General features: G+C 40.2%; 1 long non-coding RNA gene across 1 annotated transcript in view; it reads right to left on the bottom strand.

Moving 5' to 3' along the window:
- Positions 1 to 1,455: 1,455 nt before the first annotated feature.
- LOC139028136 (uncharacterized) overlaps positions 1,456 to 23,679 on the bottom strand; it is a 58,124-nt gene continuing 35,900 nt past the window's right edge. The window contains exons 2-3 of the long non-coding RNA XR_011480323.1: positions 2,491 to 2,627; positions 1,456 to 1,769 (exon numbers count right to left, since the gene is read on the bottom strand). This is a non-coding gene — a long non-coding RNA (uncharacterized lncRNA). The remainder of the gene's footprint in view (positions 1,770 to 2,490; positions 2,628 to 23,679) is intronic.

Here is a 23,679-nt window from a genome sequence, read left to right as displayed (position 1 = left end):
ATACACATTAAAGGTTGTGCACACATGGAAATAGCTTGTAAATTGTCTCATAATATCATATTGAAGCAATTGTATTCATGGCAAGTGTCCCAAGTGCATAATCGAGGCCTGGCACTTTCATTGGCCAATGGACACGCAGACCAGTCAATTGACCAATTAGCATTTCCACAGTCCACTCCATTGTTGAATGGATGGATGACGTGACGTACACCAGAGCTAAAGAGACCCACTGCTGTAAGGCCACGGCCAGCATTGACAACATGCTGCACACTCATGACATGATAACATTTTAGTCCGGGGCCAAAGTGGCGCTGAGCACAAATAAATTGAGAAGGATGATCAGTCGATGATGATTTCCATAATCGTTATACATTCTGTAATTCATCAAGTGAATGATACCCGCATCCCTAATGTCACGTTTATTAGATTTTGAGTCCAGCAGCGGGCACACTGACTTTTTTCTAAAGGATTGATTACACACAGAGTGATTTCTACTGCTGCCTGTGAGTGGAGGAGCAATCTGTTATTCGCCCCCRAAATAACAACAAGGGACAGGAAATGCAATCTAAATCCACTCATACAACTTCCTCTCTCTCTGCTGACAGACAGACAGGCAAACAGGAGGGCAAAGTCACCGCGCTGAAGCAGTAAGATAAGGGATCTTATAACCAAACACAAGTATCTAAAGTCACAATATTTCAAGTCAAATTAGCTTGCCGTTTCCAATATCGCGCCTCATGCATGACCAAGAATCTAAACAACTTTGAAAGAGGATCAAAACAGTCATGCCATATTCACTGTGTTGTCCTGCTTCTTACTTGTGGGAAAGCAACCCCTGCCCTTTGCTTTGTACAGCCAACTGTTCAATTCCATTGGTGTTACTGTTTGAATATGAGCCCCCATTTGGACGTTATGGGGACAATTGTGAGTGGTTATAAGGAACTGCCATACCAGTCCTATTTATACATTAGCTTGAATAAATAGGACAAAATATATGATTGTTGTTAATTCTGAGCACAACTTTTTGCACAGGGATCATTTACCAGACTTGTTTTTACCAATATCAAAGAGAACTTATGAGAGACATGTAACACGCTATTGAAATAATATTTGCCCAGGCTTATTCTTCACGTACTGTAATCAAATTTCAACAGTGAACAGACAGTTTCCCTCCCTAATACCTACAAACTCTATGGACATGGGGTTTCTGCCGTCTACAAACACAATTTATATCAGTTTAGCACCCCTCAGATCTCTGAAAATCTTCTCTCTCAGTCTCTCTTTTTTATCCCACGGCACCCCGAGACAACATCCCCTGGGTTAAATGAAATGTTGATGCAATATCTTGCTACATACAACATTCAGTGGTGTAAAGTACTTTAAAGTATTACTTATATAAGGGCACAGGGCGAGACCCAGATGCAGACACGGGAGGCAGATGGTTAGAGTCTCTGATATTTATTATAATCCAAGGGGCAGGCAAGAGAATKGTCGTGGACAGGCAAAATATCATAACAAGGTCAGAGTCCAGGAGGTACAGAGTGGCAGGCAGGCTCGAGGTCAGGGCAGGCAGTATGGTCAGGCAGGCAGGTACAGAGTCAAGGCAGGCAAGGGTCAAAACCGGGAGGACTAGTAAAAACAGAGAAGAGGAAAAAGCAGGCGCACGGAGAAACACACTGGTTGACTTGACAAAACAAGACGAACTGGCACAGACAGACAGAAAACACAGGTATAAATACCCAGGGGATAATGGGGAAGATGGGTGACACCTGGAGGGGRAGGAGACAAGCACAAGGACAGGTGAAACAGATCATGTGACAACTTAAGTAGATTTTTTGGTATCTGTACATTACTTTATTATTTATATTTTTGACAACTTTTACTTCACTACATTCCTAAAGAAAATGATGTACTTTTTACTCCATACAAAAGWACTTGTTACATTTTGAATGTTTAGCAGGACAGAAAAGGGCCCAATTCGCACACTTATCACATCCCTGGTCATCCCTAATGCCTCTGATCTGGCGGACTCACTAAACACAAATACCTTTGTTATCCGTAAATAAAAAKAAATAAAAAATTGTGCCGTCTGGTTTGCTTAAAATAAGGAATTTTAAATTATTCATCCTTTTACTTTTACTTTTGATACTTAAGTATATTTTAGCAACTACATTTACTTTTGATAGTAAAAGTATATTTAAAACCAAATACTTTTCGACTTTTACTCAAGTAGTATTTTACTGGTTGACTTTCTCTTTTTCTATTAAGGTATCTTTACTTTTACTCAAGTTTTAGAATTGAATACTTTTTCCACCACTGACAACATGACTGCATGATACTTTACATTCAATCAAGTAATGCTCATTATAGTGTCAGACGGATCCACATAAACAATGCTGTAACTCAGTAAAACTGCAGTGGATGATGCATCACGTGTGCACACGCACACACACATGTCCTCTTCCTCACTCACACACACCTTAAACGTACCCTCATTTGCTGCAGCTTGAGGTCTTTGAACTTTTCATGGTGCAGTCTGCGGTCCCATCACCACCTCCGCCATCCTCATCAAGCCTTCAGGTCCACTATGTGGCTGTTGCCTGAATGAAACAACGTGACAGCTTGATCTAACGAGAAGAAAAAAGCAAYGACAATTGAAACCATAAAGGGATTTGAAGGCTACAATAATTGAGACCAAGCTCGACGGCAGAATTCAGTAAGCCAACAACAAAACTAGGAGTAATTACTGTACATGTACCTCACATTCTTCAATCATTCAAATAAKTGGGTTCCTTCACAGTTGACCAATACTAAATAATATACTTGAGCTCAGTCAATCAACAGACGGATCCACATAAGTGCTACTCAACTTTATTAGTGTCCCAGACAAATTATATACGGTAATGCACAGAAGTAAACATATCAAAGAATTTGAAAGTTATGAAAGTTTTATGAGCAATGCCTCTTTGCACATAGGCCTAACCACCCCCATGTAATGACTAGCCACTCCAGAGCAAAAGACAAGCTGTCAATCACCGTAACAGCTGTTTTGTACAGTTTGTCTGTCTGTTGAGCATTGGAGACTGACCTACAAAATGGAGGATGGGCCACCATCTTATACCGCCCAGTGGAAGCATAAAGTAAGACTTAGTAAATTAAGTTTGCAATTAAGAAAATAATTACCTCCATATCTTTTCAAGATGAGAGGAGCCTCACATGGCTACTTGGTGGAGCACTACAGAGGACAGGAGCAGCGGGGAGTTGATATAATTGACTTGAAATTGTTCTCCCATGGCAATTAAACATTGTTCCAAGCGATAAATGATTGGAGGGTTGAGTCATGTATTCTAGTAGGCTTCTTACCATCTAGCATATTAGTGCATAATTCATTGTTTAGGGAGATAACAAGATATATTTTTGAATGCATAGATCTTTTTTTGCTATGAAATTGCTCTGTGATATACTGTAGGCTACAGTGATTTGTCCGTACTGATTTCTTTACATTTCTACTAATTGTGTGACTCTCCCTGTGATTTGAGGCTATATTCTACAACAGATCATTCTTGCGGAACTTAACTCCTCCCATAAAGGACATTTACTTGATTCTATGCTTAGAATATTGATTACAATCATCATTAAGTGATACAAAATGTAACACTAAGTGTTTACATGCCCTGCTATAAGGAATATATGATCATACACAGTAATATTAATATAACATAGCATGCCTAAAGCTATCACCATGGCCCAAGTAAATCCAATGGATTTTTTTATTACTGTTATTTTACCAGGTAAGTTGACTGAGAACACGTTCTCATTTGCAGCAACGACCTGGGGAATAGTTACAGGGGAGAGGAGGGGGATGAATGAGCCAATTGTAAACTGGGGATTATTAGGTGACCGTGATGGTTGAGGGCCAGATTGGGAATTTAGCCAGGACACCGGGGTTAACACCCCTACTCTTACAATAAGTGCCATGGGATCTTTAATGACCTCAGAGAGTCAGGACACCCGTTTAACGTCCCATCCGAAAGACGGCACCCTACACAGAGCAGTGTCCCCAATCACTGCCCTGGGGCATTGGGATCTTTGTTTAGACCAGAGGAAAGAGTGCCTCCTACTGGCCCTCCAACACCACTTCCAGCAGCACCTGGTCTCCCATCCAGGGACTGACCAGGACCAACCCTGCTTAGCTTCAGAAGCAAGCCAGCAGTGGTATGCAGGGTGGCAAGGATGACCTTGCTCCTAAGATAAATGGCTACTACTACTGATAATAGGCTATATCCATATTATAATTWGTTTTTACTACTATTACTACCACTGCTATTATACAAAAGATTGCAAAATCGAATCCCCGATCTGACAAGGTAAAAATCTGTTGTTCTGCCCCTGAACAAGGCAGTTAACCCACTGTTCCTAGGCCGTCATTGAAAATAAGAATTTGTTCTTAACCGACTTGCCTAGCTAAATAAAGGTAAATAAAAAACAATCTTCACATCCTCAGTTGAGGAAGGAAAACACTGGGTCAAACTTCAAATCAACTCTTAGATTGGTTGCTCTAAGCTCATTTGAGTGCTCATAAGCTGGTGTAAATGTGCTTATAATGTATTATAAAGTCTACATTGACAAGTCTTTCCAAAAATTATTTTTCCAGTCCCACACAATGTCGAAAAACCTATGTGTTTGTTAAAGAAAGAAACATGAGTGTTATGCTTTTGTGAAACTTTGCATACCCTTCTGGTTACTAGTCCAACGCTCTAACCACTAGGCTACCCTGCCGCCCCAATTGTTGAGGCGAATGGTAAAGCAAATCTGTCCCTAGAGTGAATGACGTTACTCATGATAAATTCATAGGAGTGACAAGGCTGAGTGAATCTCCGGCCGTAGGTTAATTTGTCAAGAGGCCATCTGAAGTTATGAGCCATGGCAGTGTGACAAAGCAGAAGCTGAATGTCATCCATTTCACTGCAAAGGGAAGAAATGGGACATGAAATGGCWGACTTTTTTATGCTGTACATAATAGTGCCGAAAATTATATGCTGACCATGTCCCTAGTTGGAACCAAGGTATCCTCTTTTAATTTATTTATTTCTCAGTTGAATTTTGTTTTGACTACCAGTTTATTCATGATGTGCCTTGGTCTCGTTTGAAGTATCTCTCTCCGTGTGTGTACAGTTGAAGTTGGAAGTTKACATACACTTAGGTTGGAGTCATTAAAACTCATTTTTCAACCACTCCACAAATGTCTTGTTAACAAACTATAGTTTTGGCAAGTCGGTTAGGACATCAACTTTGTGCATGACACAAGTACATTTTTCAACAATTATTTACAGACAGATTATTTCACTTATCACTTATATTCACTTATACTTCACTTATATTTCACTGTAATACAAATATTCACTTATATTTCACTTATATTCACTTATATTTTACTGTATCACAATTCCAGTGGGTCAGAAGTTTAAATACACTAAGTTGACTGTGCCTTTAAACAGCTTGGAAAAATCCTGAAAAAGGATGTCATGGCTTTAGAAGTTTCTGATAGGCTAATTGACATAATTTGAGTCAATTGGCGGTGTACATGAGGATGTATTTTAAGACCTACCTTCAAACTTAGTGCCTCTTTGCTTGACATCATGGGAAAATCTAAAAGAAATCAGCCAAGACCTCAGAAAAAAAATTGTAGACCTCCACAAGTCTGTTTCATCATTGGGAGCAATTTCCAAACGCCTGTATAAACAATAGTACGCAAGTGTAAACATAATGGGACCACGCAGCCGTCATACCGCTCAGGAAGGAGGCGCGTTCTGTCTCCTAGAGATGAACGTACTTTGGTGCGAAAAGTGAAAATCAATCCCAGAACAACAGCAAAGGACCTTGTGAAGATGCTGGAGGAAACAGGTACAAAAGTATCTATATCCACAGTAAAACGAGTCCTATATTGACATAACCTGAAAGGCCGCTCAGCAAGGAAGAAGCCACTGCTCCAAAACCGCCATAAAAAAGCCAGACTACGGTTTGCAACTGCACATTGGGACAAATATCGTACTTTTGGGGGGAAATGTCCTCTGGTCTGATGAAACAGAAAAAGAACTGTTTGGCCATAGTCCTCCATCGTTATGTTTGGAGGATAAAGGGGGATGCTTGCAAGCTGAAGAACACCATCCCAACCGGGAAGCACGGGGGTGGCAGCATCATGTTGTGGGGGTGCTTTGCTGCAGGAGGGACTGGTGCACTTCACAAAATAGATGGCATCATGAGTAGGGAAAATATGTGGATATATTGAAGCAACATCTCAAGGCATCAGTCAGGAAGTTAAAGCTTGGTCGCAAATGGGTTCTTCCAAATGGACAATGACCCAAGCATACTTCCAAAGTTGTGGCAAAATGTTCAAAGGTATTGGAGTGGCCATCCAAAGCCCTGACCTCAATATTAGAAAATTGTGTGCAAAACTGAAAAAGTGTGTGGAGCAAGGAGGCTACAACCTGACTCAGTTACACCAGCTCTGTTCAGAGGAATGGCCAAAATTCACCCAATATTGTGGGAAGCTTGTGGAAGGCTACCCGAAACGTTGACCCAAGTTAAACAATTTAAAGGCAATGCTACCAAATACTAATTGAGGTGTTGTAAACTTCTGACCACTAGGAATGTGTGAAAGAAATAAAAGCTGAAATAATAATCATTCCTCACTATTATTTTGACATTTCACGATTATTAAAATAAGTGGTGATTCTAACTGACCTAAGACAGGGAATTTCTACTAGGATTAAATGTCAGGAATTGTGAAAAAAAGTAGTTTCAATGTATTTGGCTTAGGTGTATGTAAACTTCCGACTTCAACTGTATGTATTTACTTGTGGATATTGAGAAATTACAAAAGTAAAACATAAACACAAGTTTTTGGACTAACCACTACAAAACAAACAATTTGAGAGCTTGGGAAAATTAGGTTCTAGTTGCAAGAAGATGATTCTGAGATAATTGGCTTTAATGTTCCCGAACCTCATTGGTTTGTATGGTGTCAGCAATTTTTTGATTGTATTATTTTGAACTTAACAGCATGAATTAGGGTATTTAGAGTACTTTAAACTGTATGTAGAGAACATTGAACAGAACAAGGCTATGGCAATAACTACATTCTGACAAAAATGCAGATAAAACCTTATGGTCCCATGCTCTCGAATTAATTCTACACGGTGCCTTAGTCCTTGTTGTTTTTTTCATGATCAAATAACCCCCTTGCCAAAGATCACCTTCGATCTACAAAGACCTTTATTCTATCCTAGCGGAGGTTCTCTTTCTTTTTTGTCTACAATAATCATTTTGTTGTCCTCAGGGGAACTTAAGATAGTGACATACGGATTRAACAGTATAATAAATACACACAGTACATGACAGTGCAATTCACATGGTACTGACTGATACAGTGTAGAAGACTAAAGCCAAAGTTGGATGAATTAGTTGGTTTCGGATGGGAATCATCAAATAATTATAGTCACGCAATAAACACAGCAGCCTAATTGATTTCAGACCATTCACTTGCACAGTCTTTTGGGTACAGATATTTCTCAGGAACTGTGTGAATCAACATATGTTCATTTCTGTAGAAAAGAGGTTGAATTTGTAAAAAAAAAAAAAAGAAGGTTTTTGTTATGATGGCATTCAAATGCCAAAGCACACCTCCAGTAGCCTACATTTGGCAACTCATAATCGAGTTAGCATAGACATAATCGTATTTAAAATTATGGTCTGTTCTGGGATTAATTTGCATACATAGCTGTTGTGACATACACCACGGGAACATAACATATACATATACAATGGGGTCCAGAATTATTGGATCCCTTGATAAAGATGACCCCAAAAAATACTGTTAGCACCAGTCCTCTGACTATAGCACCGGTTCCAATCCAGGCGGTGCATATGCAGAAAATATGTTATTCCCTACTGTAAAATATGGTGGTGGATCTTTGATGTTATTGAGCTATTTTGCTTCCACTGGTCCTGAGGCCCTTGTCAGTGGCATCATGAACCAAGTACCAGGACATTATATCCAAAGACCTAGTTGCCTCTGCCAGGAGCCTGAAATGTGGCCGCACGTGAATCTTCCAGCAAGACAATAATCCTAAACACACATCAAAATCCACAAAGAAATGGTTCATTGACTTCAAAATCAACATTTTGCAATGGTCATCTCATCTCTGGACTTAAAAGCTGTGATTTGAATTTAAGAGGGCAGTCCATAAGAACAGATGAAGAGTGTCAAGGATCTGGAAAGATTATGTATGGAGGAATGGTCTAAGAGCCCTCCCAATGTGTTATCCAATCTCATAACATTTTAGGAAAAGGCTCAGTKTCGTTATCCTTGCAAGGGGAGGGTGCTGGAATATTGAAAACTGGGGATCCAATCTTTTTTTAGATTTGTTGTGTTACTTGTTTAACAAAATCTCTTTCTCTGAGCAATTGTATTGGTATAAAAAAAAATGTTTAGCATACAATATAGCTAAGTATTTGGATTATTTATTTTGTACAGTCTTTTTTGCTCATCTATATCGAAAGATCCAATAAATCTGGACCCCACTTTATGTATTTTTGCATGATGAAACTGTGTTCCAACGCAACACATTCCACCCACCACAAAGTGCCACCCCACCTCCTCAAAACACAGCCGTTGACTGATTATCTACTGATTATGTATTTTGCATGCTATCTGCGAAGCAGCCTGAGAGTTGGGGGAAGAGGAGATGACGACTGTGCGACCTCCTGCTGAGATGAGAGGGGAGGTAAAAGCAGAGTAGAGGGAAGTGTGAATAGGGGATAACCAATCTGCTGTACTGGAATGGGACCCGTCATGGTCACTCAGTCGCTCGTGGGCTCTTCCCCCTTTCTCTCTCTCTTTCTCTCTCTCTCTCTCACTTTCCCTTCCTTCTCTCTCTCTCTGACCTACACCATGAATCATGGTATTGCACTTTGTTCGCCCTTTTCGTCTGGCATCACCCTCAGAGTCTCCCCCCCACCTCTATCCCCCAGATTATTCTATCTGTAGTCACTAAGGAGATGCACACACTATCCATCACAAAGTACAAATTCTCAGCGCGTCGATTTGGCGTCAGACTCCTAATTAAAACTCGTTTTCTAAGAGATAATTAGGCTTTCATCTTACCAGCATGCCACGCTCAATCAAATAACCATTTCTTTCTTCAAGGGAGGCTCAGAGAGGAAAAAGAGAGAGGGTCTTTAGCCACTTTCCTTCAGGGCACGAGTCAATAATTAATAAAGATATTTTGGGTTAAAAAAAGACAAAGAAAAGTCTGCTATAAATAGACTAATATCTTCAATTCGTGGAAGTAAATTACTTCAATTGGGAGGAAGACGGCACAATATTTTTTTTTTTTAAGAACAAGGTTAGGTTACATCAGTGTTTTGTTCTCTAGTGTCAAACAGTTGAGGCGTTGATATTACGCAATAACACCGCTGTGAGGAGTCCATTTACAATGTGTCCTGGCCGGTGAAACTCAAACTCAAACCAAAGTATAAAAGGAAGGCTATTAGGGCTATAAGGGGCCAGAGAGCTTGAGGCAGCCTGCTACGAGACAGCTTTGAGGCCTGAATAATTGAAGAGTGCAGACCAGCTGCAAAACACAGGCCATGTCCTCCCAGCTGTTTCCCATGCTGAAGCTGACACTTCAACACTCACCAGACGTGTGCAGTTAACAGGGTCCATCTGTTATTGGAATAATGAACATTGTCTTTAACCATGGGGAAATTAATAATTATTGTGGTAATGTTTGACGATGACGATGATGATGCTATTGATAGTGATATCGAAGGGATAGCGATAGTTTTGGTGATGATGATGATCATGATGTTAGTAGGGGTTTTGATTMTGATGAAGATAATCATAGCAGTTGTTTTTAAGATGATAATGATGAGAAGGATGATGAGTAATAGTGGTGATGTAAGTAAAAATGCCAAAATTTGCCATCTGGGGATGCTAAATGTTCATCATTCTCATAATTATTCAATCACTCATTAAAGTAATTTACATCCTGTATGTTTTTTATTTTACCAGGTAATTTGACTGGGAACACATTYTCATTGACAGCAACAACGTGGGGAAAAGTTACAGGGGAGATGAATGAGCCAATTGGAAGCTGGGGTTTGGGAATTTAGCCAGGACACTGGGGTTAACACCCCAACTCTTACAATAAGTGCCATGGGATCTTTAGTGACCACAGAGAGTCAGGACACCTGTTTAACGTCCCATCCGAAAGACAGCATCCTTCACCCTATGTCCCCAATCAATGCCCTGGGGAACTCCTACTGGCCCTTCAACACCACTTCCAACAGCATCTGGTCCCAACCCTGCTTAGCTTCAGAGGCAAGGCAGCAGTAGGATGCAGGGTGGTATGCTATGTTTCCTGGTATAAAACAAAAAAACAATGAATGATAGTAATTGTTGACAGCTCACCATTAACAGAGGCCCAATTGAAAACTCATAATTTTAATGTAGAACAGTAACCTGGAAAATCAATAAGCGCATTGCCTTTCATTACATAAATGAAATCTCTCTCTCTCTCTCTATATATATATATATATACAGTATATATATATATCCCACGTATATCCTTGGCCTCGGAGCAGATTTGTTTAGTAATGATTACCTGACTCAGGTAAAACCAATTTCCATTCACTTGTTACCCAAGTCGGTGACAAGGGTTCAACAAGACGTACATTTCAGTACTTGTTGGCTCCAATCAGCAGCTGATGTCATGGTCTGTGTGTGGATGCATCAATTCAGGGACAGACTGGGACCAGAAATCAGTCCGGGCATTTCTAACACAACAGTCCATTTGTTTTCCTCAAGGCCCCCACACAGGCCGACATTGTTGCCAAATAATTATCAATTTGCGCACCAAAAACTATTACAGGGCCCCTGAGCTAAGGATGGACCAGCACACTGGGCTGAAGATGGACTAGCCTATATGGCATTTGCCAGAATTGACCTAAGGCCAGTCCGTCCCTGCAACAATTTCCCATTAGTCCAATTTCCCATGATTCTGTACGCAGCAATTTTATGTTTGTGAACATAACAATGCTGCACAATCTAAGGATATAACATGTTTCAAATTTCAATTGAGCAGGTGTAGCATCTGTTTGACATTATGTCAATGTAATTGCTATGATCACATATTCAGAAATGTTGATAACAATGTCCTTAAAATGTTTGTATGCATTACACATTTCAGCTGAGGTAAGAGCATAACTGCCAGGAGAATGGTCATGATGTCTTGAGTTACCATAGCTGCTCGTTTTGTTACAGTAAATAAGAGTTTTCAAAAATCGTAACCAGCCCTTTTCATATCCAACATTGTGTACTGGGAATGCTCATTAAAACTTTGCTAACTCTCAGACTAACAATTACCAAGACAAAATCACTGTTGTTTCAGTTAACCATTTGTTTATGTGTACATCTTGTAAATGAGTCTTGCCTCTCTGGAGACATTCTTCTAAGATGCGTTTCTCATTAGTAGAAAAGTCGACATCGGTACATGTACATCAAACTACTTCAACACCATATATATTTTACGAAGACAAGCTTTTAAAAACACATCCTTAGACTTGGTCATCATTATGGTGCTTTGTCTCTGGATTTTATTGAAGTGTAGACTTGTAATTTATGTTATACTGTGTTTTTTCATGTGACTATCTATTGCGACACTGATGGTTTGATACAGTCTGGACCTTTGCTAATTAGTCACCTTGAGCATATGAACAGAAAGAGAACACATGTGTTTCTCGACGGGGGGTTGCATAGAGGGTCACAGCACTGAGTTATTAATGGCGACCATTTTCCACCAAGACTTAAGAGTGATCCTTAGGAAAATTATTTCAGTATAGGATCGTTTCACAAGCAAACATATGTTGCTATCATGTAACGACATGTACAGTTGAAATCGGAAGTTTACATACACATTAGCCAAATACATTTAAACTAAGTTTTTCACAGTTCCTAACATTTAATCCTAGTAAAAATGCCCTGTCTTAGGTCAGTTAGAATCACCACTTTATTTTAAGATCGTGAAATGTCAGAATAATAGTAGAGGGAATGATTTATTTCAGCTTTTATTTCTTTCACCACATTCCTAGTGGGTCAGAAGTTTACACACACTCAATTAGTATTTGGTAGCATTGCCTTTAAATTGTTTAACTTGAGTCAAACGTTTCGGRTAGCCTTCCACAAGCTTCCCACAATAAGTTGGGTGAATTTTGGTCCATTGCTCTTGACAGAGCTGGTGTAACTGAGTCAGGTTGGTAGTCCTCCTTGATCGCACACACTTTTTCAGTTCTGCCCACAAATTTTCTACAATATTGAGGTCAGGGCTTTGTGATGGCCACTCCAATACATTGACTTTATTGTCCTTAAGCCATTTTGCCACAACTTTGGAAGAGTGCTTGGGGTCATTGTCCATTTGAAAGACCCATTTGCGACCAAGCTTTAACTTCCTGACTGATGTCTTGAGATGTTGCTTCAATATATCCACATAATTTTCCTCCTCATGATGCCATCTATTTTGTGAAGTGCACCAGTCCCTCCTGCAGCAAAGCACCCCCACAACATGATGCTGCCACCCCTGTGCTTCAYGGTTTGGATGGTGTTCTTCAGCTTGCAAGCAACCCCTTTATCCTCCAAACATAACGATGGTCATTATGGCCAAACAGTTYTRTTTTTGTTTCATCAGACCAGAGGACATTTCTCCAAAAAGTACAATCTTTGTCCCATGTGCAGTTGCAAACCGTAGTCTGCCTTTTTTTATGGTGGTTGTGGAGCAGTGGTTTCTTCCTTGCAGAGCGGCCTTTCAGGTTATGTTCATATAGGACACGTTTTACTGTGGATATAGAAACTTTTGTACCTGTTTCCACAAGCATCTTCACAAGGTCCTTTAATGTTGTTCTGGGAATGATTTTCACTTTTCGCACCAAAGTACGTTCATCTCTCTCCTTCCTGAGCATTATGACTGCTGCGTGGTCCCATGGTGTTTATACTTGCGTACTATTGTTTCTACAGATGATCGTGGTACCTTCAGGCATTTGGAAATTGCTCCCAAGGATGAACCAGACTTGTGGAGGTCTACAATTTCTTTTCTGAGATCTTGGCTGATTTCTTTTGATTTTCCCATGATGTCAAGCAAAGAGGCACTGAGTTTGAAGGTAGGCCTTGAAATACATCCACAGGTACACCTCCAATTCACTCCGATGATGTCAATTAGCCTATCAGAAGCTTCTAAAGCCATGACATCATTTTCTGGAATTTTCCAAGCTGTTTAAAGGCACAGTCAACTTAGTGTATGTAAACTTCTGACCCACTGGAATTGTGATACAGTGAATTATAAGTGAAATAATCTGTCTGTAAACAAGTGTTGGAAAAATTACTTGTGTCATGCACAAAGCAGATGTCCTAACCGACTTGTCAGAACTATAGTTTGTTAACAAGTAATTTGTGGAGTGGTTGAAAAACKAGTTTTAATGACTCTAACCTAAGTGTATGTAAACTTCCGACTTCAACTGTATCTAACAAGAAGCCGGGCAATTAAAAAATGAATGTTCAAGACATTCAGGATCACTTTGCCTGTCTATGGCTGTAACGTGCCAGGCGTAGCCTATTAGCCCTAGCTTTTCAATCCAGCACTTCTTTAGGGAGAGACTTTCAAAGCTTTGCTGTGCCGCAATGCTGCCCCGCTTCTACAGACCCCCTGCTGCTTGTGTCAGAGCGAGGAATCTCTCTGTGCTCGATAAATTAAACATATTCCAATGGTCTCATGGCGTTAAAAGAAGGCTTCGTCGCTATTTCGCCGAGAGCTCCTTTAATGAGGACTGTTGTGAGAGATGCCTTGTGCATCCTTCATACCAAAACAAGAAATACTTTACATTTTATGACATTTGATGATTTCATTAGTATTTTGGGGAAACCTCAACCAAATGTAGTCAGTCACAAAGGTGTGGAGAGGTGGTTTATAAAGTTTTTAATTGACAGTTAGTGTTATTTTCAAAGACAAATGGAAGCACGTCGTGTTTAGCTCAGGCCGTTATCCCCGCCTGCTTCAAAATGTCCACTATCATCCCGGTGCCCAAGAAATGGAAAGTAACTGAACTGAATGAATCCCAACCCGTAGCACTCATTTACGTCATCATGAATTGCTTTGAGAGGCTAGTAAAAGACCACATCACCTCCTTCCTCCTCGACACACTCAACCATCCCCAATTCGCCTACCGCCCCGACAGATCCACGGATGATGCAATCACCACTGCACACTTTAAAGTAAATATACTTTAAAGTACTGCTAAAGTTGTTTTTTTCGTGGGATCTGTACTTGAACTTTTATAGTTTTCACAACTTATACTTTTACTCCACTACATTCCTAAAAAATAATATGTACTTTTTACTCCATACATTTTTCCTGACACACAAAAGTCATCTGGAGCCTACAGTGACATTTATTGAGCCTCCTGGGGTTGAAAAGTTGCTGTCGTACCTTCTTGACCACATTGTTCGTGTGCTTTGACCATATCAGCTCCTCGGAGATGTGTACGCCGAGAAACTTGAGGTTTTTGACAGTCTCCATGGCTGCCCCGTTAATGAGGATGGGGGCGCAATCAGCCTGCTTCCTACTGAAGTCCACAATTGGCTCCTTTGTTTTGCAAACGTTGAGGAAGAGGTTGTTTAGCTGGCACTACGCCGTCAGAGTGCCTACCTCCTGTCAATACGCCGTCTCGTCGTTGTTGGTAATCAGGCCTACTATTGTTGTGTCGTCAGCAAACTTGATGATGGAGTTGGAAATGTGTGAGGCCAAGCAGTCGTGGGCAGTTGTGGAAAAAGTACTCAATTGTCATACTTGAGTAAAAGTAAAGATACCTTAATAGGTACAGTGATCGGTAAACTGCTCTAACAGCTGATGCTTAAAGTTAGAGAGGGAGATATAAGACTCAAGCTTCAGTGATTTTTGCAATTCGTTCCAGTCATTGGCATCAGAAAACTGGAAGGAAAGGCGGTCAAAGGAAGTGTTGGCTTTGGGGATGACCGGCTTTACCTAGCATAGACTTATAGATATGGGGATAAGGTAGTTGGGTGTCCTATTTACAGATTGGCTGTAAGCATCTCCAATCCAAAATAAAATCTAGAATTGGCTTCCTATTTCGCAACAAAGCCTCCTTCACTCATGCTGCCAAACATACCCACGTAAAACTGACTATCCTACCGATCCTTGACTTCGGGCGAGGTCCTTAACAAAATAGCCTCCAACACTCTACTCAGCAAACTGGATGTAGTCTATCACAGTGCCATCCATTTTGTCACCAAAGCCCTATATACTTCCCACCACTGCGACCTGTATGCTCTCGTTGGCTGGCCCTCACTACATTTTTGTCGCCAAACCCACTGGCTCCAGGTCATCTATAAGTCTATGCTAGGTMAAGCCGGTCATCCCCAAAGCCAACACTTCCTTTGACCGCCTTTCCTTCCAGTTCTCTGCTGCCAATGACTGGAACGAATTGCAAAAATCACTGAAGCTGGAGTCTTATATCTCCCTCTCTAACTTTAAGCATCAGCTGTTAGAGCAGTTTACCGATCACTGTACCTGTACACAGCCAATCTGTAAATAGCACACCCAACTACCTCCTCCCCATATTGTTACTTATCCTCTTGCTCTTTTGCTCCCCAGTATTTCTACTTGCACATCATCATCTGCACATCTATCACTCCAGTGTTAATGCTGAATTGTAATTATTTTGCCTCTATGGCCTATTTATTGCCTTACCTCCCTACTCTTCTACATTAGCACACACTATGCATAGAWTTTTTATTTTGTGTTATTSACTGTACATTTTTTTATGTGTAACTCTGTGTTGTTGGTTTGGCRCACTGCTTTGCTTTATCTTGGCAGGGTCGCAGTTGTAAATGAGAGCTTGTTCTCAACTGGCCTACCTGGTTAAATAAAGGTGCATTTTTTATTTTATTTTAAAGACGCTGGCAGTATAGGAGCATCATGGCAAAAACTGTCAGACTGGCCAATAGCTTCTATCCCCAGACCATCAGGATGCTGAATAGACACCACTAGGCAGCTACCTGCTCCCCCTGTCCCTCTGCTGCCAACCGGACCACCCCCCAATGGATATTTATCATTGTTACAGTTATAAATATGTATATTCATTTTTATTATTGTTTCCTTCACTTTTCCCACTGCTGCTCCCCCTATGGACATTCCCTCTGGGACAATCGACTTCCACTGTAAAAGAGCATTGCATTTGCGTTTCCATGTTTCCACAAACACCTTATTGAGATCAATATCAGAAGTTGAAGGATATCACAATCACATTATTCAGATGCATAGGTCATGATGTATACAACGATCGTGTTTTTGTCCAAAACTGCAACACACACTGTACACATTTACACTAGGAAACACATTTGTATCGCTGCTTTTTTCCAAATCAGACCCCACGGTGTTTTTAACAGAGAGCCAGATGGTGGGGAACAAAAAAGTTTGTCAATCATTGATTCCTAGAGACAGGTCCCAGTTAAAGAGCTGTCACTGATAACTTTGATAAATCCTGAACACAGGATTTAAAGTAGTTCGTCATTCCCCTCATTATTTGGAGTGACACATGCAGCGCTTTTCGATAAAATGGATCCATTGCCTCACAATAACGCCATTTGAATCCAAGTCAGGAAGACTTTTCTCTCAGCCTTAAAGGGGAAAAAAATCAAACCAGGAACTTCAATACTCTTAGTGGTACTGGGGACCTTTTCTGTTGCCTTGGAATAAATTGYCCTTTAATTGAATGAGGGTATAGGTGTTCTTAAATCTTTACAACACAAATTAATGTATGCTTTCGGTTGTTTTGTTTCCATCTCAACCCAGGAGGGAAAAGAGAGTGTCCAAGACTGATTGGGAGCTATTGCCCACTAAACAATTCATATTCAAAATGTGGTGAACAGATTGACAATCTAATTCAATCACAATTATAATTTCCCCAACATTTATTTTAATTAACTGCACGTCATTCTGCATGTTTTCCCCAAAGAAAAAATGATGGTCAGTAATCATACAACAACAGAGCTAGATTGAATTATTTTGGCCTTTGATTGACTGAATTGATTTAAGATTGAATTATTTTGGCCTTTGATTGACTGAATTGATTTCCTGAAGTGTACCTAGCAATACAGACACCTACCTAAAACACTAACACCTTTAACACAGACCGGAGTTAGTAAGCAAGATGATATAATGTATAGATAACCTCTAGGAAAGGTTTTTTCATTTTATAGACAGTCAATAACAACACTGGTAATATCATCTGGTTCTAACTATGCATTTTCATACTGTACCTTTAATATTTTTGAACCACAGGAGGCTGCTGAGGGGAGGACGGTTCATAATAATGGCCGGAACAGAGCAAACGGAATGGCATCAAACACCTGGAAACCTTGTGTTTGATGTATTTGATATCATTTCACATATTCCGCTCCAGCCATTACCACAAGCCTATCCTCCCCAATTAAGGTGCCACCAACCTCCTGTGCTTTGAACACTTCTTTGYGTACAAATGAAAACAAGATAGATTGGATTTTGGCTCTGCATGGTCAAAGAGCTACAATGGAATACAAAGCAGGTAAAGAAAWWAGAATGCAGTGGAGAGAAAAGAAAGATGTCAATTGATACCGCATTCATTTCCTAGGCAATGTCTTATCTGAATATGAAGGGCCAATCACTGTTTGATTGTGCTGATCATAGCCCGCATACTTCATTCAGCTCTGTGTATATGCAATGGCACAGAGTGAATGGATGAAATGAAAGGCCGCAACTCCAACATGTCAAATTGTGGCCTCCCGCCACTTTACATTTTAGTCATTTGGCAGAYGCTCTTATCCAGAGTGACTTAAATAAACAATAAAGGTTACGTGCCTTGCTCAAGGGCACATCGGACGGKTTTTCACCTTGTGGGCACGGGGATTTGAACCAGTGACCTTTCGGTTACTGGCCCAATGCTCTAAACCTCTAGGCTACCTTCTGTAAGATCAGTGGACTTTTAAAGATGGGATAGGAACAGCTACCTGAAATGTGTTTAGATCTACATTGTTTGCTTGCTACCTTAGTGTTAACTACAGGAAGTTGAACACTCAAAACACATGATGCCAACAGTCTCAAGAACAAACCTATTTTCTCTCATGGGGTACTATACCATCATTTCACTATGAAATCATGACACGGGTATGGCAGAGGCTTTTGTGTTGTTTTACCTTTATTTAACTAGGCAAAYCAGTTAAGAACAAATTCTTATTTTCAATGACAGTCTAGGAACAGTGGGTTAACTGCCTTATAACCCCTCAGATTTGTCCTGTGGCTAGTAGTTGCTAAGTGGCTAGTAGTATTTCTCTGAAGAAATACGAAATTAGAAGTTGGCTTTAGCTAGACCAGATTGGGAACCTATCTCCCAACTAGCTACCAAGAAGCCATTTCAGGCTATCAATCAAGTTAGAGTAGCTAGCTTGGCTAACTATCTTAGCTGGCATGCATACTGGCATGGTTGGTAGACTTTAGAAAAGCAAGCAATAACTAAATGTACGTAATAAGACTCCTTTCAATATTCCTTTCAATCCTTTACCCAGATTTTAGCAGAGAAGGATATTTAGTTTCTTWAAAAAAAATAACCACCAGTTAGGAGGACACAGACAGTTCAAGAGGTATGCTCAGATATACAGACAAAGACATATCTTTTTACATTCAATTAAGCATAAAGATCATGGCTCTAGATTGCAGGAAAAAGCTGTTTCAGGTGTTTGAAAAATACAAAATTCTCCAACTACCCCCCAGCCATCTTCATATACTTTGTGCCCCCTCAGATTTGGGGGTACATGACGCCCCTGCGAATCACCTAACAGCTTTCTGTTAAGGTTGGCGCCAACGTGCACAACATTACCATTAGATTAAACAGTTAATCAGTCGAAACTTGAACAATGGTCATCAAATTTGTTAAAAGGTTTTAAAAGCAATTTTTATAAACGCAACCATTGGAAAATGGATGAAGATACTCCAAAATGTTAGAATTTTTATAATCCATCAGATATTGACTGAATTATAGCACATAAACTATTTTACTGAGTTCAGGGATTTTGGTGGGAATTCAGCAATTCAATTTATTTCTAAATGTAAATTTTCTTTGCTTAGAATGCACTCATATATATATATACATTTTGTTGTTGTCTGGTATMTGGTATTTTTTTCATATTTTGTGTTAAGATATAGAAAATGTTATTTRCATAAATGCACCAGGTTATTTTGCATGTATTAATACATTAACATAAAGGGGTGGAACCAACCTGGACTCAGCGGTAGACGTAACATAGTAAACGGAAATCCGGGACACTTAAATTACACTGAACAAAAATATAAACAGTAAAGTGTTGGTCGCCWTGAGCTGAAAAAATATATATGAAATGTTCCACATGCAAAAAAAGCATTTTTTTCTTAAATTTTGCGCACAAATTTGTTTACATCCCTATCARTGAGCATTTCTCCTTTGCCAATATAATCCATCCATCTGACAGGTGTGGCATATCAAGCAGCTGATTAAACAGCATGATCATTACACAGGTGCACCTTGTACTTGGGACAAAAAAGGACACTTTGAAATGTGCAGTTTTGTCACAACTCAATGCCACAGATGTCTCAAGTTTTGAGGGAGGGTGCAATTGGCATGCTGACTGCAGGAATGTCCACCATGTCCACCGCTGTTACCAGAGAATTTAATGTTAATTTCTCTACCATAAGCTGCCGCCAACGTCATTTTAGAGAACCAGCCACCTGGACAGCTGAGGAAACTGTGGGTTTGCACAACTGAACAGTTTCTCCACAAACTGTCAGAAACCGTCTCAGGGAAGCTCAACTGCRTGCTCGTCATCTTSACCAGAGTCTTGACCTGACTGCAGATTCACATTATAACCAACTTCMGTGGGCAAATGCTCACCTTCCATGGCCACTGGCACGCTGGAGAAGTGCGCTCTTCACGGATGAATCCCGGTTTCAACTGTACCGGGCAGACGGCAGACAACGTATATGATATCGTGTTGGCGAGCAGTTTGCTAATGTCAACGTTATGAACAGAGTGCCACATGGTGGCAGTGGGGTTATGGTATCGGTAGGCATAAGTTACAGACAACAAACACTATTGCATTTTATCGATGGCAAACTTGATGCACAGAGATACCATGACGAAATCCTGACGCCCATTGTCATGCTATTCATCCACCGCCATCATCTCATGTTTCAGCATGATAATGCAGGGCCCCATGTCGCAAGAATCTGTACACAATTCCTGGAAGCTGGAAATGCCCCAGTTATTTCATAGCCTGCATAATCACCAGACATGTTACCCACTGAATATGTTTGGGATGCTCTGGATCGACATGTACGAAAGCGTGTTCCAGTTCCCGCCAATATCCATTGAAGAGGAGTGGGAAAACATTTCACAGGCCACAATCAACAACCTGATCAACTACAGGTGAAGTCGGAACTAACTATAGTTAACAAACTATAGTTTTGTCAAGTCGGTTAGGACATMTACTTTGTGCTTGACACAACTAATTTTTCCAACACTTGTTTACAGACAGATTATTTCACTTATAATTCACTGTACCACAATTCCAGTGGGTCAGAAGTTTACATACACTAAGTTGACTGTGCCTTTAAAAATCTTGGAAAATTCCAGAAAATTATGTCATGGAACTTTAAAGATTCTGATAGGCTAATTGACATAACTTGAGTCAATTGGAGGTGTACCTGTGGATGTATTTCAAGGCCTACCTTCAAACTTCAGTGCCTCTTTGCTTGATATCATGGGAAAATCAGACCTCAGGAGAAAAATTGTAGACCTCCACAAGTCCGATTCATCCTTGGGAGCCAATTTCCAAACGCCTGAAGGTACCACTGCATCTGTACAAAAAATGTACGCAAGTAAAACACCATGGGACCACACAGCCGTCATACCGCTCAGGAAGGAAACGCATTCTGTCTCCTAGAGAGGAACGTACTTTGGTGCGAAAAGGTGAAAAACAAATACCAGAACAACAGGAAAGGACCTTGTGAAGATGCTGGAGGAAACAGGTACAAAAGTATCTATATCCACAGTAAAATAGTCCTATATCGACATAACCTGAAAGGCCGCTCGCAAGGGAAGAAGCCACTGCTCCAAAACCGCCATAAAAAAGCCAGACTACGGTTTGCAACTGCACATGGGGACAAAGATCAAACTTTTTGAGAAATGTTCTCTGGTCTGATGAAACAGAAATAGAACTGTTTGGCCATAATGACCATCGTTATGTTTCGAGAAAAAGGGGATGCTTGCAAGCCGAAGAACACCATCCCATCCTGAAGCACAGGTGTCAGCATCATGTTGTGGGGGTGCTTTGCTGCAGGAGGATGGTGCACTTCACCAAAATAGATGGCTCATGAGAAGGAAAAATATGTGGATATATGAAGCACATCTCAAGACATCAGTCAGGAAGTTAAAGCTTGGTTGCAAATGGGTCTTCCAAATGGGCAATGACCCCAAGCATACTTCCAAAGTTGTGGCAAAATGCCTTAAAACTTATTATGGCTGCAATCCCGTTAACGGGATCGATATGACAACAGCCAGTGAAAGTGCAGGGCGCCAAATTCAAACAACAGAAATCTCATAATTTAAATTCCTCAAGCATACACGTATTTCACACCATTTTAAAGATACACTTCTTGTTAATCCCACCACAGTGTCCGATTTCAAAAAGGCTTTACAGCGAAAGCACCACAAACGATTATGTTAGGTCACCGCCAAATCACAGAAAAACACAGCCATTTTTCCAGCCAAAGACAGGATTCACAAAAAGCAGAAATAGAGATAAAATTAATCACTAACCTTTGATGATCTTCATCAGATGACACTCATAGGACTTCATGTTACACAATACATATATGTTTTGTTCGATAAAGTTCATATTTATATCTAAAACCCTTAGTTTACATTGGTGCCATGTTCAGAAATGCCTCCAAAATATCCGGGAGAAATTGCAGAGCCACATCAAATAACAGAAATACTCATCATAAACTTTGATGAAAGATACATGTTTAYATAGAATTAAAGATACACTTGTTCTTAATGCAACCGCTGTGTCAGATTTCAAAAAGCACAATATTAAATCATCTGAGAACGGCGTTCAGCCACAAAAGGAAGCCATACAGTTACCCGCCAAATTGTGCAGTCAACAAAACTCATAAATACCATTATAAATCTTCACTTACCTTTGCTGATCTTCGTTGGAATGCACTCCCAGGACTCCCACAAGAAATGTTTGTTTTGTTCGGTAATGTCCATCATTTATGTCCAAATAGCTATTTTTGTTAGCGTGTCTGGTAAACAAATCCAAAGTCAGGAAGCGCGTTCACTAAAAGCAGACGAAATGTCAAAAAGTTCCGTAACAGTCAGTAGAAACATGTCAAACGATGTATTGAATCAATCTTTAGGATGTTTTTAACATAAATCTTAAATAATGTTCCAACCGGAGAATTCCATTGTCTTCAGAAGTGAGATGGAACAGAGCTCCCTCTCATGTGAACGTGCATGGTCAGAGCATGGTCAGCTCATGATAGACCTTATTCATTCCCGTCTCCTTCGGCCCCACTTCACAGTTGAAGCATCAGACAAGGTTCTACAGACTGTTGACATCTAGTGGAAGCCGTAGGAAGTGCAAACTGACCCATATCCCACTGTGTATTTGATAGGCGATGAGTTAAAAACCTACAAACCTCAGATTTCCCACTTCCTGGTTGGATTTTTTCTCTGGTTTTTGCCTGCCATATGAGTTCTGTTAAACTCACAGACATCACTCAAACAGTTTTAGAAACTTCAGAGTGTTTTCTATCCAATACTAATAATAATATGCATATATTAGCAACTGGGACTGAGGAGCAGGCAGTTTACTCTGGGCACCTCTGGGCACCTTTTCATCCAAGCTACTCAATACTGTCCCTGCAGCCATAAGAMGTTTTAAGGACAACAAAGTCAAGGTATTGGAGAGGCCATCACAAAGCCCTGACCTCAATCCTATAGAACATTTGTGGGTAGAACTGAAAAAGCATGTGCAAAAAAGGAGGCTTACAAACCTGACTCAGTTACACCAGCTCTGTCAGGAGGAATGGCCCAAAATTCACCCAACTTATTGTGGGAAGCTTGTGGAAGGCTACCCAAAACGTTTGACCCAAGTTAAACAATTTAAAGGCAATGCTACAAATATAATTGAGTGGTATGTAAACATCTTGCACCCGACTCAGGACGAATGTGATGAAATAAATAAATCATTCTCTCTACTATTATTCTGACATTTCACATTATATACAATAAAGATGGTGATCCTAACTGACCTAAGACAGGACATTTTTAACTAGGATTAAATGTATAGGAATCGTGAAAAACTGAGTTTAAATGTTTTTAGCTAATGTGTATGTAAAATTCCAGCTTCAACTGTATATGGGAAGGAGATGTGTCGTTCTGCATGAGGCAAATTATGGTCACACCAGATACTGACTGATCCTCGCCCCTACCTTTAATCTGTATCTGTGACCAACAGATTCATATCTGTATTCC

This window comes from Salvelinus sp. IW2-2015, linkage group LG8, assembly GCF_002910315.2.
Source record: "Salvelinus sp. IW2-2015 linkage group LG8, ASM291031v2, whole genome shotgun sequence".
Taxonomy (NCBI): domain Eukaryota; kingdom Metazoa; phylum Chordata; class Actinopteri; order Salmoniformes; family Salmonidae; genus Salvelinus; species Salvelinus sp. IW2-2015.
Note: the sequence above shows the minus strand (reverse complement) of the source record. Positions and strands in the feature narration are given on the sequence as shown.